The sequence below is a fragment of the Strix uralensis genome, chromosome 20 (assembly GCF_047716275.1).
Source record: "Strix uralensis isolate ZFMK-TIS-50842 chromosome 20, bStrUra1, whole genome shotgun sequence".
NCBI lineage: Eukaryota > Metazoa > Chordata > Aves > Strigiformes > Strigidae > Strix > Strix uralensis.
In genome coordinates, this window is record NC_133991.1 from 735,141 (window position 1) to 749,146 (window position 14,006).

General features: G+C 44.0%; 1 pseudogene; it reads left to right on the top strand.

Annotated features, from left to right (window-relative positions):
• The first annotated feature begins 5,868 nt into the window (after positions 1–5,868).
• On the top strand, positions 5,869–13,212 carry LOC141952777 (uncharacterized; annotated as a pseudogene).
• The last annotated feature ends 794 nt before the right edge of the window (positions 13,213–14,006 follow it).

Consider the following 14,006-nt stretch of genomic DNA (forward strand, 5'->3'; position numbering starts at 1 on the left):
ATACATTCAAGATAGACATGTTTTATGCTGTTTAAACTACATCTTCTATGCATATTTCACTAATGACTACATACAGAGTTAGCAGTTTCAGTTCAGGGCCTGTTGCTCAGGCTTCAGTATTCCCACCTTTTACATCAGAATAGTTGGTTTGCTATAACTTAGTGTAATACCTGTTAGCACAATGGTTATCAGTTATAAAATGTACAGGATTCATCTATAGGTCAACTCTGGCTTGGGCTTATTGTCCAAGCCTTAGCACTTCAGGTCAACAGTTTATGTCTAATGGAATTAATATAAAGGGTAACTCTTATGAACATAAATGGTAACTCTTGTTGAGTTATTACGCCAATTTGTCAATGAGCCCAGCTAACTCCTGCCCCAAGATCCTTTTCCCCCTCTGGGACAGGTGCTTCCCATCTAATGCCAAAAGCTCTGGCGTCCTGTACACCAACCCATGATTGAAAAGTCCAAAGCCCTGACGGTAACACCAGTCTTGGAGCCACACGTTCATCTGTTGAGTTCTCCGGTATTCTTCTTCATCCATCCCCACAACTGAAGGGATGGAGGAGAACACAATTTGTGCCCCCGACCCCTTAATTAGTTTCCCAAGGACCTGAAATCTCTCTTCATTGCTTTAGGCCTTCTCCTGGTAATGTCGTTGCTACCTATCTGAAAAGCCAAGAGCGGGTAGCAGTCCTTGGGTCTCACTAGAGCGGGGAGTTTTGCCAGGAGGTCCTTGACGTGGGCCCCGGGGAGGCAGCAGAATTGGAATAATTGGGAGCTATTTGGTACCTTTGAATGTTTGATCTTATACTGAACTTTAGGACAGAAGAACAGGAAACATAAGAGAAACTGGATCCCCAGAACATGTAAAAAGGTGCTGAAATAGTAGTTTAAAGGTAAAACTTAGAAATAGGAATAGAAAGCCTATAATCTTTATCTAACTTGGACAGAAATGCTGAGTTAAAGGAAACAGGCTTATCTTTAATACTTTAATACGGGAGTTATCCTGCTGATTGGATGGAGGGAAGGAAGGGGTGGAGAATGGATAAGTGGAGAGGAAGAGGTATATTTTAAGGCTGTTGCTGCAGACCTATATATATACATGCCTATATATATACATGCCTCTCTCTATATACCTATATATATACATGCATGCACATAACAAAACGGACAAACGTACAGAAACAAAGGTGTTTGGATTCAGTAGAATGAACACAGAACAGACATACACACACAGAAACAAGGGTACGTACCCCCCCACACACACACGCACACAGAGTAAAGAGAAGCTAGCTCAAAGAAAATTTCCCTCTCGAGTTTAGAGCAAATACTCACAATGCCTTGGCATTCCTCAACGGGCGATAATTGAGACTCGAGCGGGGGACTTCGCCCTGGCCTTCCGTCTGGAGCAGACGACACCTTAAGGGTTTGGTACCTGAGAGGCGTCCCAGCTCAGGGGAGATGCTGGTCACAGGCCCGCTGCGATCCAGGAGAGCTCAAAGGGTCTCCCTGGTGGTCGCCATTTATAGGGCCCAAGATAATTGACTTTTGTCAGATACCTTCTGGTGCCTTCCAGCAGTTACAAAAGAATTTGTTTAATGTGCGACTCTGTTATTGTTCCCATTTGACCACATCCCAGGCACAGGTGTGCCAGGCCCTTAGGAGTTGATGGGCCGTTATAGCTGTTTCCAAGCAATCGGGACGGGCAGGAGCCAGGCTCGTTAACATTGTCAGTCCTTATCTCCACAGGTTGGTGTATAGCTCGGGGGATGTGGGTGGAATCGCACCTAGCACCAAGCAGCCCAACAAAGGGGGGGAGGGGGGGGTAAGAATTGCACCACCACAATCCACCCCGTGACTAAAGTCAATTTATCTTGTCCATAGAGTGGCAGTGTGGTTGCCTCTTGCCTCTATGCCTATAAACAGAGGATGCCATAATCCAATTACAATTGAAGGAAATTTTGTGTTTGATTAGCTTCAAAAAAAAAGTTTGGGGATAGTGTACACACTAATCCCTGTTTTGGGATAGTGTACACACAGGGATACTTTTGTAACTGAGTAATCTGTTTAACCATCCTCCAAACCTTAATACACAATACAATTATGAGCAGTAAACATATTAAGAAAATCATGACCAGGTGGAACATGGAATTAAACAGTTCTGTTGCGGTGGGTGACCATCCAGATAAGCTTTCCCACCACTGATGTTCTCCATCCCTTTTGACTCTTGTTAACACTTGATGTATTTCTTCTATATCATGTTGGACCGTGATAAGAGTCTTTTGTCCAGTTTTCTGTGCTTGTTGCAGGAGGTCGATTAAGTCAGGATGTTGGAGGAGTTGTATGGACAGTACCATCTATTAATAAGGAATCACATCGTGTTTGCATGCAAACACATCCTTTTCCAACATATATGACTACGGTTTCAGGGGTTTCATTTGGGTGGATCTCAAAGTGACAAATGTTTTGTTCAGTATCAAGACAAATGTCTTCTCAAGAGTATTTCCTTCACAAATGAAGCCTCGTTGTTCTCGCACAGTACATGCATTTACATCAATTGTTTGCCATTTCCCCTCCTTCTGGTGGGCCCATACTTTATGTTCTGAGGGATAGAGTATGTTTCCATTGTGATTTAGTCCTAATGCAAGGATTGGGTATATGCTGTACACTGGAGCATTGCGTATGGTGAGGACAAATGCAATAATCCTATCACCTTCTGTGTAGTGAGTAAAGTTGACCAATTAGACCTGCCTTTTCTTGTAGTGTTTATGTCGGGTACGACTTGAAGGACTCAGACAGAACGGCCTGTACTGCTCCGTTGTTAGAGGGGGATGTACTGGAACTTGTAGGCTACAAACCTTGGGAGGCCTGATAAAGGGAAGAGAAAAGCACTGGGAAAAGTGCTGATATGGTGAAGAATTGCTAACCTGTGAGTCATGCTTGATAAACGGCCGAAGACGGTGCAGACAGCAAGGAATTTAGAGTTTTTTATAGGAGCGGCTTAGTTGCTATTAGTCCAATTGCTAAAGTTTAAGTAGCTACCAACTAGCGCGCGCTGATAAGAATTCTGAAGCATAGCAACCAATCAGTTTAACACACGCATCTTCTGATTTTCTATAAAAATGAGTGTTACATGCAATAAAGTGGAGAACTTTGCTTGCATCAAGCCTGTCTCCCGTCTCTCAATCGCGGCAAATTGGTGACCCCGACGTGATCCGAGTTCGGGACGCGATCGGGTCCAGGAACCGCCTATCTGTGCGGCAGGCTGCGAGTCCCACGGAACGCTGAATGAGCTGCTGAAAGGAAGCAGGAGCCGGCCGGCCTGAAATCCCTCTGGAGTAGAGAGGTGAGCTGTGGGAAACATGGGGAATCAAGCGTCTTCCCCCGAGAGAGACGTATATGAGCTTATGAAAGCTCTTCTTCAAAAGCATGGGAAAGTTATCTCTGGGCACGACCTTAAAGCCATGCTTAAATGGGTACAAATGAAGATACCCGCTGTAACTGCTTCTAATATTTTTACGCGGGAACTTTGGGATGATGTGGGGGTGAAGTTGTGGGATTCTGCCACATCGGGGAATGTAGAAGCACAGCATATGCTCCCGTGGTGGAGGATCATTTTTGAAGCTTTAAAAGCTCAAGAGGAGGTTAATAATGGCGACGTAAAGACTAAAGGGAATACCCCCGCCGCCCTGACCGTTACCCCCACGGTCCCTTCTCCGCCTTCGGAAAGTCAAAGTTGCCGAGGACCCCCAGAGGTCGGTGCCGCAAATTATCCTGCGGGGGTGGACTCCTTTGATTCGGGGCCGGTAGATCCCGAGAAGGAGCCGGACTTATGTCCCCCTGACCCACACGACGCATGGGCTAATATAAAACGCCAAGCCTTAAAGGAAGGGGATCTCGAGATTGCCAAAATGATAGTTACTCCTGTGATTTATCAGGGCTGGGGGGCACAATGGGAAGCCTTATCTTTCTCTGTAATTAAGGAGTTGCGCCGTACCATCACTGAGCACGGGCTTTCCTCTCCTTATTTCGCAAGCCTGTTAACTTTGGTTTTTGATACCTATGTAATGACTCCTCATGATTTAAAATCCTTAGCGCAATTACTGTTAACTCCGACTCAGTTTTCGTTGTGGGAGTCGCACTGGAGGGGAGGGCTCCAAGTACTTCTCCGTGCATTTGCGGGTCATGCTAATCAAGCTGTGGCTGCTTTAACTATAGAGCATCTTACCGGCACGGGTCAGCACACTGATCCGGTAGCCCAGGCTCGGGATATCCCTCGGGAGGCTCTAGAAGCCATCCGTGAGGAAGCGAAAAAGGCCTTTTTTAAGGTCCCGGACACACAGAAGCCACAGAAAGCTTTTACAACTATTACTCAAGGACCTCGAGAGCCCTATATGCAATTTATTGATAGATTAAAGCAGGCTCTGGAGCATCAGATAGATAATGTGGAAGCGCGGGACATTCTGTTGCTGAAACTGGCTGTTGAAAATGCTAATGTGGATTGTAAAAAGCTCCTGAAATCCCTTCCTAATCTGAATCCTACACTGGTTGAAATGGTGGAGGCTTGTAATAGAATTGGCACTGTGGATCATAAATTTGAGGCCATGGCTGCTGCCCTTGCAGCCATGCGTGGTCCGTCAAGCTTGGGAAATTGCTATGTCTGTGGTAAATCAGGGCATTTTAAAAAGAATTGCCTGACTATGAATGCAGGGGCTAGGCACCAAGGCCCTGGGGTTTGCCCTAGATGCCGAAAAGGGCATCATTATGCTAATCAATGTCGGTCTAAGTATGATTTTCAGGGTCAACTGATACAGGGAAACTGGTCGCGGAGCGCGGGGCAGCGACGCGCGCAGACACAAGTGCCACAGCTGACATTCCAGCCCTCACGGAGGGAAGCAGCAGTGCCTCAAGTCTTCGTCCAGCAACAGCTGGGAGCGCAGGATTGGACCTGGCAACCGCTCACACAGTAACATTACTTGATTGCTCAGTTCACTTGCTGTCGACAGATATCTCGGGACCCTTACCCCCTAAAACACAAGCGCTGTTGTTAGGAAGGTCATCTACTACATTGTCAGGGCTTTTTGTATTACCAGGGGTCGTTGACTCTGACAGTACTGACGAAATTAAAATTATGGCATGGACTCCATTTCCTCCCTGCACGATACCTAAAGGTAGTCGTGTAGCGCAATTAATATTGATTCCTGCGGGGACGAACTCCCCCGCTCCTAGTCAATCTTATCAAAGGCGGGGAGGATTTGGGTCTACAGGGAACCCACAAATTCTATGGGTGCAATCTATTTCTCAGAAGCGACCCGTATGTCAATGTATCCTTATTCGTGGAGAGCAGCAAGTAGTACTAAATGGAATTATTGATACTGGAGCTGATGTCACGATAATATCTGTGGCTAAGTGGCCTCCATAATGGCCTCTGGATAATGTTTCCTACACGTTAGCTGGAATTGGAGGAACTGGTAACAGCCGTCAAAGTGTGGAATTAATTCAGATTCAAGGTCCAGAGGGGCATATAGCCTCTGTTAAACCTTTTGTGTTACCTGTCCCTCTGATCCTGTGGGGACGTGATGTGCTGTCCCAGTGGGGAATGTCCATTCGGACCCATTTTTAGAGGGGGCCATTGAAGCGCGCGACACCCTTAAATTGACATGGAAGACCGAGACCCCTATTTGGGTAGATCAATGGCCCCTACCACTGGAAAAGCTTCGCGCCCTCCAAGAATTAGTTACAGAGCAATTAACAAAAGGGCATATTGTACCTTCTACCAGTCCTTGGAACTCGCCTATTTTTGTCATTAAAAAACAAACCGGCAGGTGGCGCTTGTTCCACAACCTCAGAAAAATTAACGACGCCATGGAAGACATGGGGGCCCTCCAACCAGGACTCCCGTCCCCTACTATGATTCCTCAAAATTGGTGTTTGACTGTTATTGATCTTAAAGATTGCTTTTTCAATATCCCACTGCACCTTGATGATGCTCCTAAATTTGCCTTTTCAGTTCCAAGCATCAACATGCAAGCCTCGTTGCAAAGATACCAGTGGGTTGTGCTGCCACAAGGAATGAAGAATAGTCCTACAATTTGTCAGTGGTATGTAGCTAAAGTACTTAGTCCTGTTAGAGCCACGATACCTAATGTTTTGTTATATCATTATATGGACGACATCTTGGTGGCCACACAACATCACGAGGTCATGGAGGAAGCTACAGCCCTTGTCACAGCTGCTGTCAACTCGGCAGGCCTCTGTATTGCACCGGAAAAAATTCAAAAAATATCACCTTGGAAGTACTTAGGTTGGCGCATCAGGGCTCAGACTATAGTTCCTCAACCCTTACAGATACAGACAGACACTAGAAACTTGCATGATGTACAGAAATTGTTGGGAACAATCAATTGGGTCCGATTAGCTACCAATTAGCGTGCGCTGATAAGAACTCTGAAGCATAGCAACCAACCAATTTAACACACGCATCTTCTGATTTTCTATAAAAATGAGTATTACATGTAATAAAGTGAGAAGAACTTTGCTTGCATCAAGCCTGTCTCCCGTCTCTCAATCGCGGCACATGACATCACATGGTATGAAATACTCCAATGAAAATTAACTCCATCCTGGTCGAAACTGGGACACTGGACGTGGAGGCCGGGCTGGAGGCAGGCGGGCCAGGCGTTTGTCCGGGCTGGCGAGGGCCAGGCCCCTGTGTTACTGATTTGGTATGTTATTGATTTAATATAGATTAGTATTAATTTGTTTAGTTTTAATAGGAATATAGAAGATATTTAGTAAAAATCACATGCTGCATTTGCACTCTATACAGGAACCAAGGCTACTACGAACTCCCTTGTACAGCCCTGTACCAAGGCCGAAAGAACTGGTCAGAATCACCTAGTAGGAACATTTAGAACTATAGATAACAGGCTTACGATTCAAGATAATCTTACATATAAGGTATTTAATAACCTGAAAGAATGCAGAGAGATGTCAGAATCCAAATTAATGGGAAAATGGGGAAATCGGCTGAAGCAACATGTAAGTTTAAGCCAAGAAACAGTGTCCTCAAGCAATAGGTAATTCCGACAGGGGGAGATCGCGACCACCGACTCATTAACCACTGACTCGCATTACACCCCAGACCCATTTCCAGGTGTTTCTGGACTCTACTGCGCAGAATCGGAAATAGGAGGAGAGTATGATAATGATTTCCAGGAATTGTTATGTTTATGCATGAATACATAATGACTATGTATGAATGAGTTCTATATAAGATGTATGATTTTGGTGCATGGTGTGCGTCGTTGGTGAAAGGATTCACCCGCGCACCCGGCCGTCAATAAAGAAGTGTCTGCTTATCTACATCAAATTGGTGTTGATAAGTTTTATTCCGAGTTTTTCGGTAACAGTTTCTGGCGACCCAGATGGGACCTCGCTGAGAGAGACCGGAGGAGTCGGGGACCTGATTGGTTCCAGCCGGCACCGAGGATTTCTCGGGGATACCCATCGATCCCCGATCCGTAAGGCTCTTCGCGACGTTCCCTGGATTTTGGTAAGACACTTCTTTTGTACTAGGAGTGGGTTAGAGTCCCACCCTAGGAAAGTGGGTTAGAGTCCCACTTGGGAGTGGGTTAGAGTCCCACACAGTGGGTTAGAGTCCCACTGTATAAGTCTGCCTGTCAGACGCGGCGAAAGCTGCGCAGGGTTGGACTAAAGGATCCTAGTGGAATTGGAAGCCTAGGCGTCTGCCCGTAAGGCATAAGCGAAAGCTATTGCAGGGTTGGACAATAGTGGAATGTATGGAATTTGGAGTAATGAAAACCTATATGCTATAGTGTTTTCGATGATATGATAAGGACTCGAGTTGTGGAATTTTATGTTTGTTTAATAGTATACCGGGTTAAGATTAATGGTTGTATAGTGATACGTTATATTCCTGCGTTTAAAGTAATAATTGTGAGGGGGTGTGTGTGTGAGCTTGAGACGTACAAATAAGTACGAAGCGAGTGTGGAGTTCGGATCCGCGGTTCTGTTATCTTGTGAGAGGTGCAGCCGGAGAAGAACGAAGCGGCAGATTTGAGTGATTGTATATTATACTGTGAAGTGAGTAACCATGGCATCTAAGTTAACTCATTTGTTTAAGAGTAAAAGTGTGGGCAATTTGGCTGCAAATGATAAAATTCCGAAAAACTCCCCGTTAGGATGTTTATTGGCACACTGGGGAGATTTACATGAGGATTTACGAAAAAGTCAGATGATTGGATATTGTAATCATTGGTGGCCTTTGTATACACTGGAGAGTCAGGAGAAATGGCCTGTGCATGGGACATTGAATTATGACACCATTCTGCAGTTAATGCTGTTTTGCAGGAGAGAAGGAAAATGGAGTGAAGTACCATATGTAGATTTATTCTTTTATTTAAGACGAAGAATGGATTGGCAGGAAGAATGTAAGATAACTAGTAAAGATAATTTGGTAATGGCCATGACTTCTGATGATAAGAAGGTGAAAAAGTGTTGTTCTGAATGTACCCATGAAAAGGAGTGTTTAAAGAAAATAACTCCCAAAGAGGATGAAGGACCAGAGTTAGATATATCCCCTCTTAGGAGAGAAAGGAATCAAAAGCCAAGAGAACAGGGAACAGGTGGGGGAACCAGACAGTAGCGGAATAGAGGATGTGGGGGAAGGACCATCAGACATTGTAATGTATACCCCTATTTCTCGGAGAACTCAACAGCCAACACAAACAATCGCTCCCCTGCGGCAGGGAGTTGGAAATGATGGGCCAGTATATGTGAAAGTGCCTTTTTCTGTCACAGACTTGATGGCTTGGAAGCAGGCAGCAGGGATATATAGAGAAGATCCTGAGCGGGTAGGCAGAGTGGTAGACACTGTAATTAGGACGCAGAATCCAGATTGGAGTGATTTGCAGGTGATCCTGGATAACTTGCTGGATGATACAGAAAAGCAGATGGTATTAAAGGCTGGCAAAGCACAGGCAGAAGTGGCTGTATTGAGTGGGACAGTGCGTGGAACATTAGAGCAGAATTTTCCATCTGGGGACCCGCAGTGGAATCCAAATCTTGTGGAACACAGAGAAAGACTGAGCCGGTATCAGAAATGGGTTTTCTATGGGCTTAAACATGCTATGCCTAAATCTTTGAACTGGTCCAAATTATATGAGGTGAGACAAGATAAGAATGAATCTCCCTCTGCATTCCTGGAGAGACTGAAAGAAGCAGCCAGAAAATACACTGATTTGAGGGTAGAGACAGAGGCAGCTCAAATCCAACTGGCTCTGATCTTTATCGGACAATCGGCACCAGATATAAGAAAGAAACTTCAAAAGCTTGAGGGAGAGGACTCGAGAAGTTTGAATAAAATGCTGGAGGCAGCATGGAAAGTTTATAACAACAGGGAAAAAGAGGAAAGAAAAACCAGAGAAAATAGATTATTGGCTGTAATGACAGGAACAGCAGGCAGAGGAAGAGGTAGAGGGAGAGGACGAGGAGCCAGTGGAAGGGGAGGATTTATGAATTTTGGCAATCGGAATTTTAACACCCCCTTGGGAGTGAATCAATGTGCCTTGTGCAGAGAGGAAGGACATTGGAAAAGAGAGTGTCCTAAAACTGGGAATATTCACCAGGAGATAGCCAGGACAATGGTTTTAGATGACTGACGGGGACCGGAGGGGAGCCCAGCTGAACCTCTGGTTGTAATAAAGCTGGGAGAAAAAGAAGTTAAATTTTTAGTGGATATGGGAGCGACGTTCTCGATGCTTAATACTTGTAAAGGAAAAATTGGAACCGAAACAGCAAATATAGTAGGAGCAACAGGGAGAGAAGAAAATAGGCCATTCCTGCAACCCCTGGATTTGAAGTTTGGAAATAAAATAATTACACCTGAATTCCTGTATGTACCAGAATGTCCGATACCCTTGTTAGGACGGGATTTGTTATCTAAATTGAATGCACAAATTGTTTTTGAGGAAGGAGAACTTTTCTTGAAAATACCTGAGTCGAAAACAGGAGAGATCTTAATGATACAAGAAAAGGTGAAGGAGCAAGAAATTCCACCAGAGGTGGATTCGGCAGTAATCCCTACAGTATGGGACACAGGCATCCCTGGTAAATCGAAATTAGCAGAGCCTGTAAAAATAGATCTAAAAGAAGATGCAGGGACGGTAAAAATTAAACAATATCCAATCAAACCAGAGGTTAGACAGGAGCTGAAGAAGCTGATTGATAAATTTTTAGAGTATAAAATTTTGGAGGAGTGTGAATCTGAGTATAACACTCCTCTTTTACCAGTCAGAAAACCCTCAGGTGAATATAGATTGGTGCAAGACTTGAGAGCAGTAAATCAAATAGTCAAGGACATATATCCTGTAGTGGCAAATCCTTAGACATTGTTAACAGCATTAAAGGAGACTCATGAGTGGTTTACAGTGCTTGATTTGAAAGATGCTTTCTTTTGTATACCTTTGGAGAAGGAAAGCAGAAAACTGTTTGCCTTTGAATGGGAGAATCCACAAACTGGACGAAAGATGCAGTTAACATGGACAAGACTACCCCAAGGATTTAGAAATAGCCCTACAATCTTTGGAAATCAGCTGGCAAGAGAGCTTGAGATCTGGAGACAGGACAAACCAAGGCCTGGACATTTACTTCTACAATATGTGGATGACATACTGATTGCTACGGAAGAGAGGTTTACCTGCATACAGGTAACTATTGACCTTTTGAATTTTCTGGGACTGAATGGGTACAAAGTATCCAGGAAGAAAGCCCAAATAACATGTCAGACTGTTATATACTCGGGCTTTGAGGTTTCAAAAGGACAGCGGCAATTAGGAAAAGATCGTAAAGAAGCCATTTGCAGTATACCTGAGCCGAAAAATATCCATGAGCTCAGAGCGTTTTTGGGAATGACAGGGTGGTGTCGTCTCTGGATCCTGAACTGTGGTCTAATAGCTAAGCCATTGTATGAGGCCCAAAAGAACTCTCCTTTTGTGTGGGGCCCACAACAACAAAGGGCTTTTACAGAGTTAAAGCGTGCCTTAATGTCTGCACCGGCTTTAGGACTCCCGGACCTAACCAAAGATTTTCAGTTGTTTGTTCACGAGAGACAACGCCTAGCACTGGGGGTGCTAACTCAGAAGATAGGAAACTGGAAACGACCAGTCGGATACTTTTCCAAACAACTGGACACAGTGAGTAAAGGGTGGCCAAACTGCCTCCGAGCAGTAGCTGCAGCAGTAATGCTCATACAAGAAGCTCGGAAATTGACTTTGGGAAGAACGATAACAGTCTATGTCCCACACATGGTGATAACTGTTTTAGAACAAAAGGGGGGACATTGGTTATCTCCGAGCCGGATGATGAAATACCAGGTAGTGCTGACTGAACAAGATGACGTGATCTTAAAAACAACTACCCTGGTAAATCCTGCAGTGTTTTTAAGTTCCACACAGGAAGAAGGACAGCTGGAGCATGACTGCTTGGCTACTATCGAGTATGTTTATTCCAGCCGAGAAGATTTGAAGGATGTACCATTGGCACAACCAGACTGGGAATTGTTATACAGACGGCAGCAGCTTTATGGAACAAGGAGTCCGATACGCTGGATATGCGGTAACAACAGACACCACAGTTATAGAAGCAAGAGCACTGGCGAGTACTACATCAGCTCAGAAAGCAGAACTTATTGCTTTAATTCGAGCTCTAGAACTAAGTGAAGAAAAGAAAGTAAATATTTGGACAGACTCTAAATATGCTTATGGGGTAGTACATGTCCATGGAGCTTTGTGGAAAGAAAGAGGATTATTGTCCTCCCAGGGATCGAATATTAAGCACCAAAATGAAATCTTACAATTATTACGAGCAGTTCAAAAACCAGATCAGGTAGCAATCATGCACTGTAAAGCATATCGAGTTGGAAACACAAAGGAAATCGCCGGAAATAATTTTGCCGATCGAACGGCAAGAAAAATAGCAAAGGAGCGAGCATTTCAGATGGCACTAATTCCCTCCAAAACAATAACCCTTCCTAGGGAACAACCAAAATATTCGGAGGAAGATGACAGGTTGCGTCAATTATTAAATGCTAAGAAAAATTTGGCTGGGTGGTGGGTAACCCCTACTAGACAAGTAGTAGTTCCACCCTTTCTAATGAGAGAAATAGTTCAAACCAGACATCAAGAATGTCATTGGGGAGCAGAAGCATTAGTGGCTTCTTTACAAAAACAAGTGGTATCAGTTAAGATGTTAAGTTTGGCTAAAATGATAACTGCAAAATGTAAGGTGTGTTTGAAAAATAATCCAGTGATCAAGAAAAGAGTCCAAATGGGTAGACTAAAATCTGGTACTGAACCTGGAGATTATTGGCAAGTGGGTTTTTCAGAATTACCTAAGCAGAACGGATATTGATACATTCTGGTGGGGGTTGACACTTTTACAGGATGGCCGGAAGCTTTTCCCTGTCACACCACACAAGCAGAAGAGGTAGTAAAGTGGTTACTACGAGAAATAATTCCAAGGTTTGGGGTTCCTATTGGAATTTCCTCTGACAGAGGACCACACTTTGTTGCTGAAATAGTTCAAAATGTTAGCAAAATTTTGGGTATCACTTGGGACTTACATACTTCATGGAGGCCACAATCCAGTGGAAAAGTAGAAAGAATGAATCAGACCTTAAAGAGACAAATAAGTAAAATCTGTCAAGAAACTAATTTGAAATGGCCTCAGGCACTTCCATTGGCATTATTGCGAATTAGGGCACAACCAAAGAGTGGTACCTCAGTCAGTCCTTATGAATTATTGTATGGAAAGCCTTATGAATCCCCAGAACCAAATCCAAACATGCATGTAAAAGGGAAACAAGATGTGTATAACTATTTACTTTCCTTAGGAAAAACTTTGACCCCAATTCGGAGCGCGATAGTGTGGAACAGACCATTATCTCTTGAAAATCCTGTGCATGACTTTCAACCAGGAGACTATGTCTATGTGAAGACGTGGACTTCCGAACCTCTGCAAGAACGCTGGAAGGGACCTTTCCAGATACTGTTGACTACCTTTACTGCTATCGAGATTGCAGAATCAGATGCTTGGATACACTATACTTGGGTGAAGGCGGCACCTACTTCATGGAGGGTTATTAACCGCGACCCAGAGACTTTAAAACTGACTCTGAAACATGGCTAATTTTTCATATCAGTTTGTGATTATTCTCTTTGTATTAGCTTGGCAGGTAGTACTGGTGTTGACTGGTTCGGTGGTGAGGAACAAAAGACAAATAGAAACAGAACAATTGATTAATGTTCCCAGAAAAACCCCTGAAGAAAATCTGATGTTAGGATTGATTAAGGGATTTGCCAATTTGCAGAATGTCACACAGATTACTACTTGTTTACCAATACTGAGGGCGGCAGGTGAATCTATTCCTTGGGGAATCTTAACTATGAATTTGACCAACCTGGAACATAAAAACGAATCCACTTACTGTGAGCAAAGGCCAGTGACTCAATGGTCTGAACAAATAAAGGTTATCAGAAAACAATGGAAAACAATAGGCAGAGAGGCAGAGTGCCTAAAATTATTGAATCATCGGTTTACACCAACGTCTCTTTTAGGATTAGGGTTGGGAGTAGGTCCAGAGCAGGGGTTGTTAGGGTGGTGCTCTTATGATGTACAGATTAAAACCAATGAAAGCAGAATTATCATGGAATGGCAGTGTAGTAAACCGGGACAAGATATACAGAAGGAGGAGCAGTGGGACTTGGTATGGTCTATGTCTATATTTTCTCAGTTTCAGTACATGGCTAGAACCCCCTGGTGTTTTACTTGGGAGGGAAAAGAGTTCGCGGTCCTACCCTCAGTGAACGATGAAAGCACTTCACTGAGGACAAAGGAAGACAAACTAGTGTCATGGTGGAAGTGTGAAAAGGTGTATGATTGCAGCAATACTGATTTACTAATTCAGAGAATTCCTCCTTTGG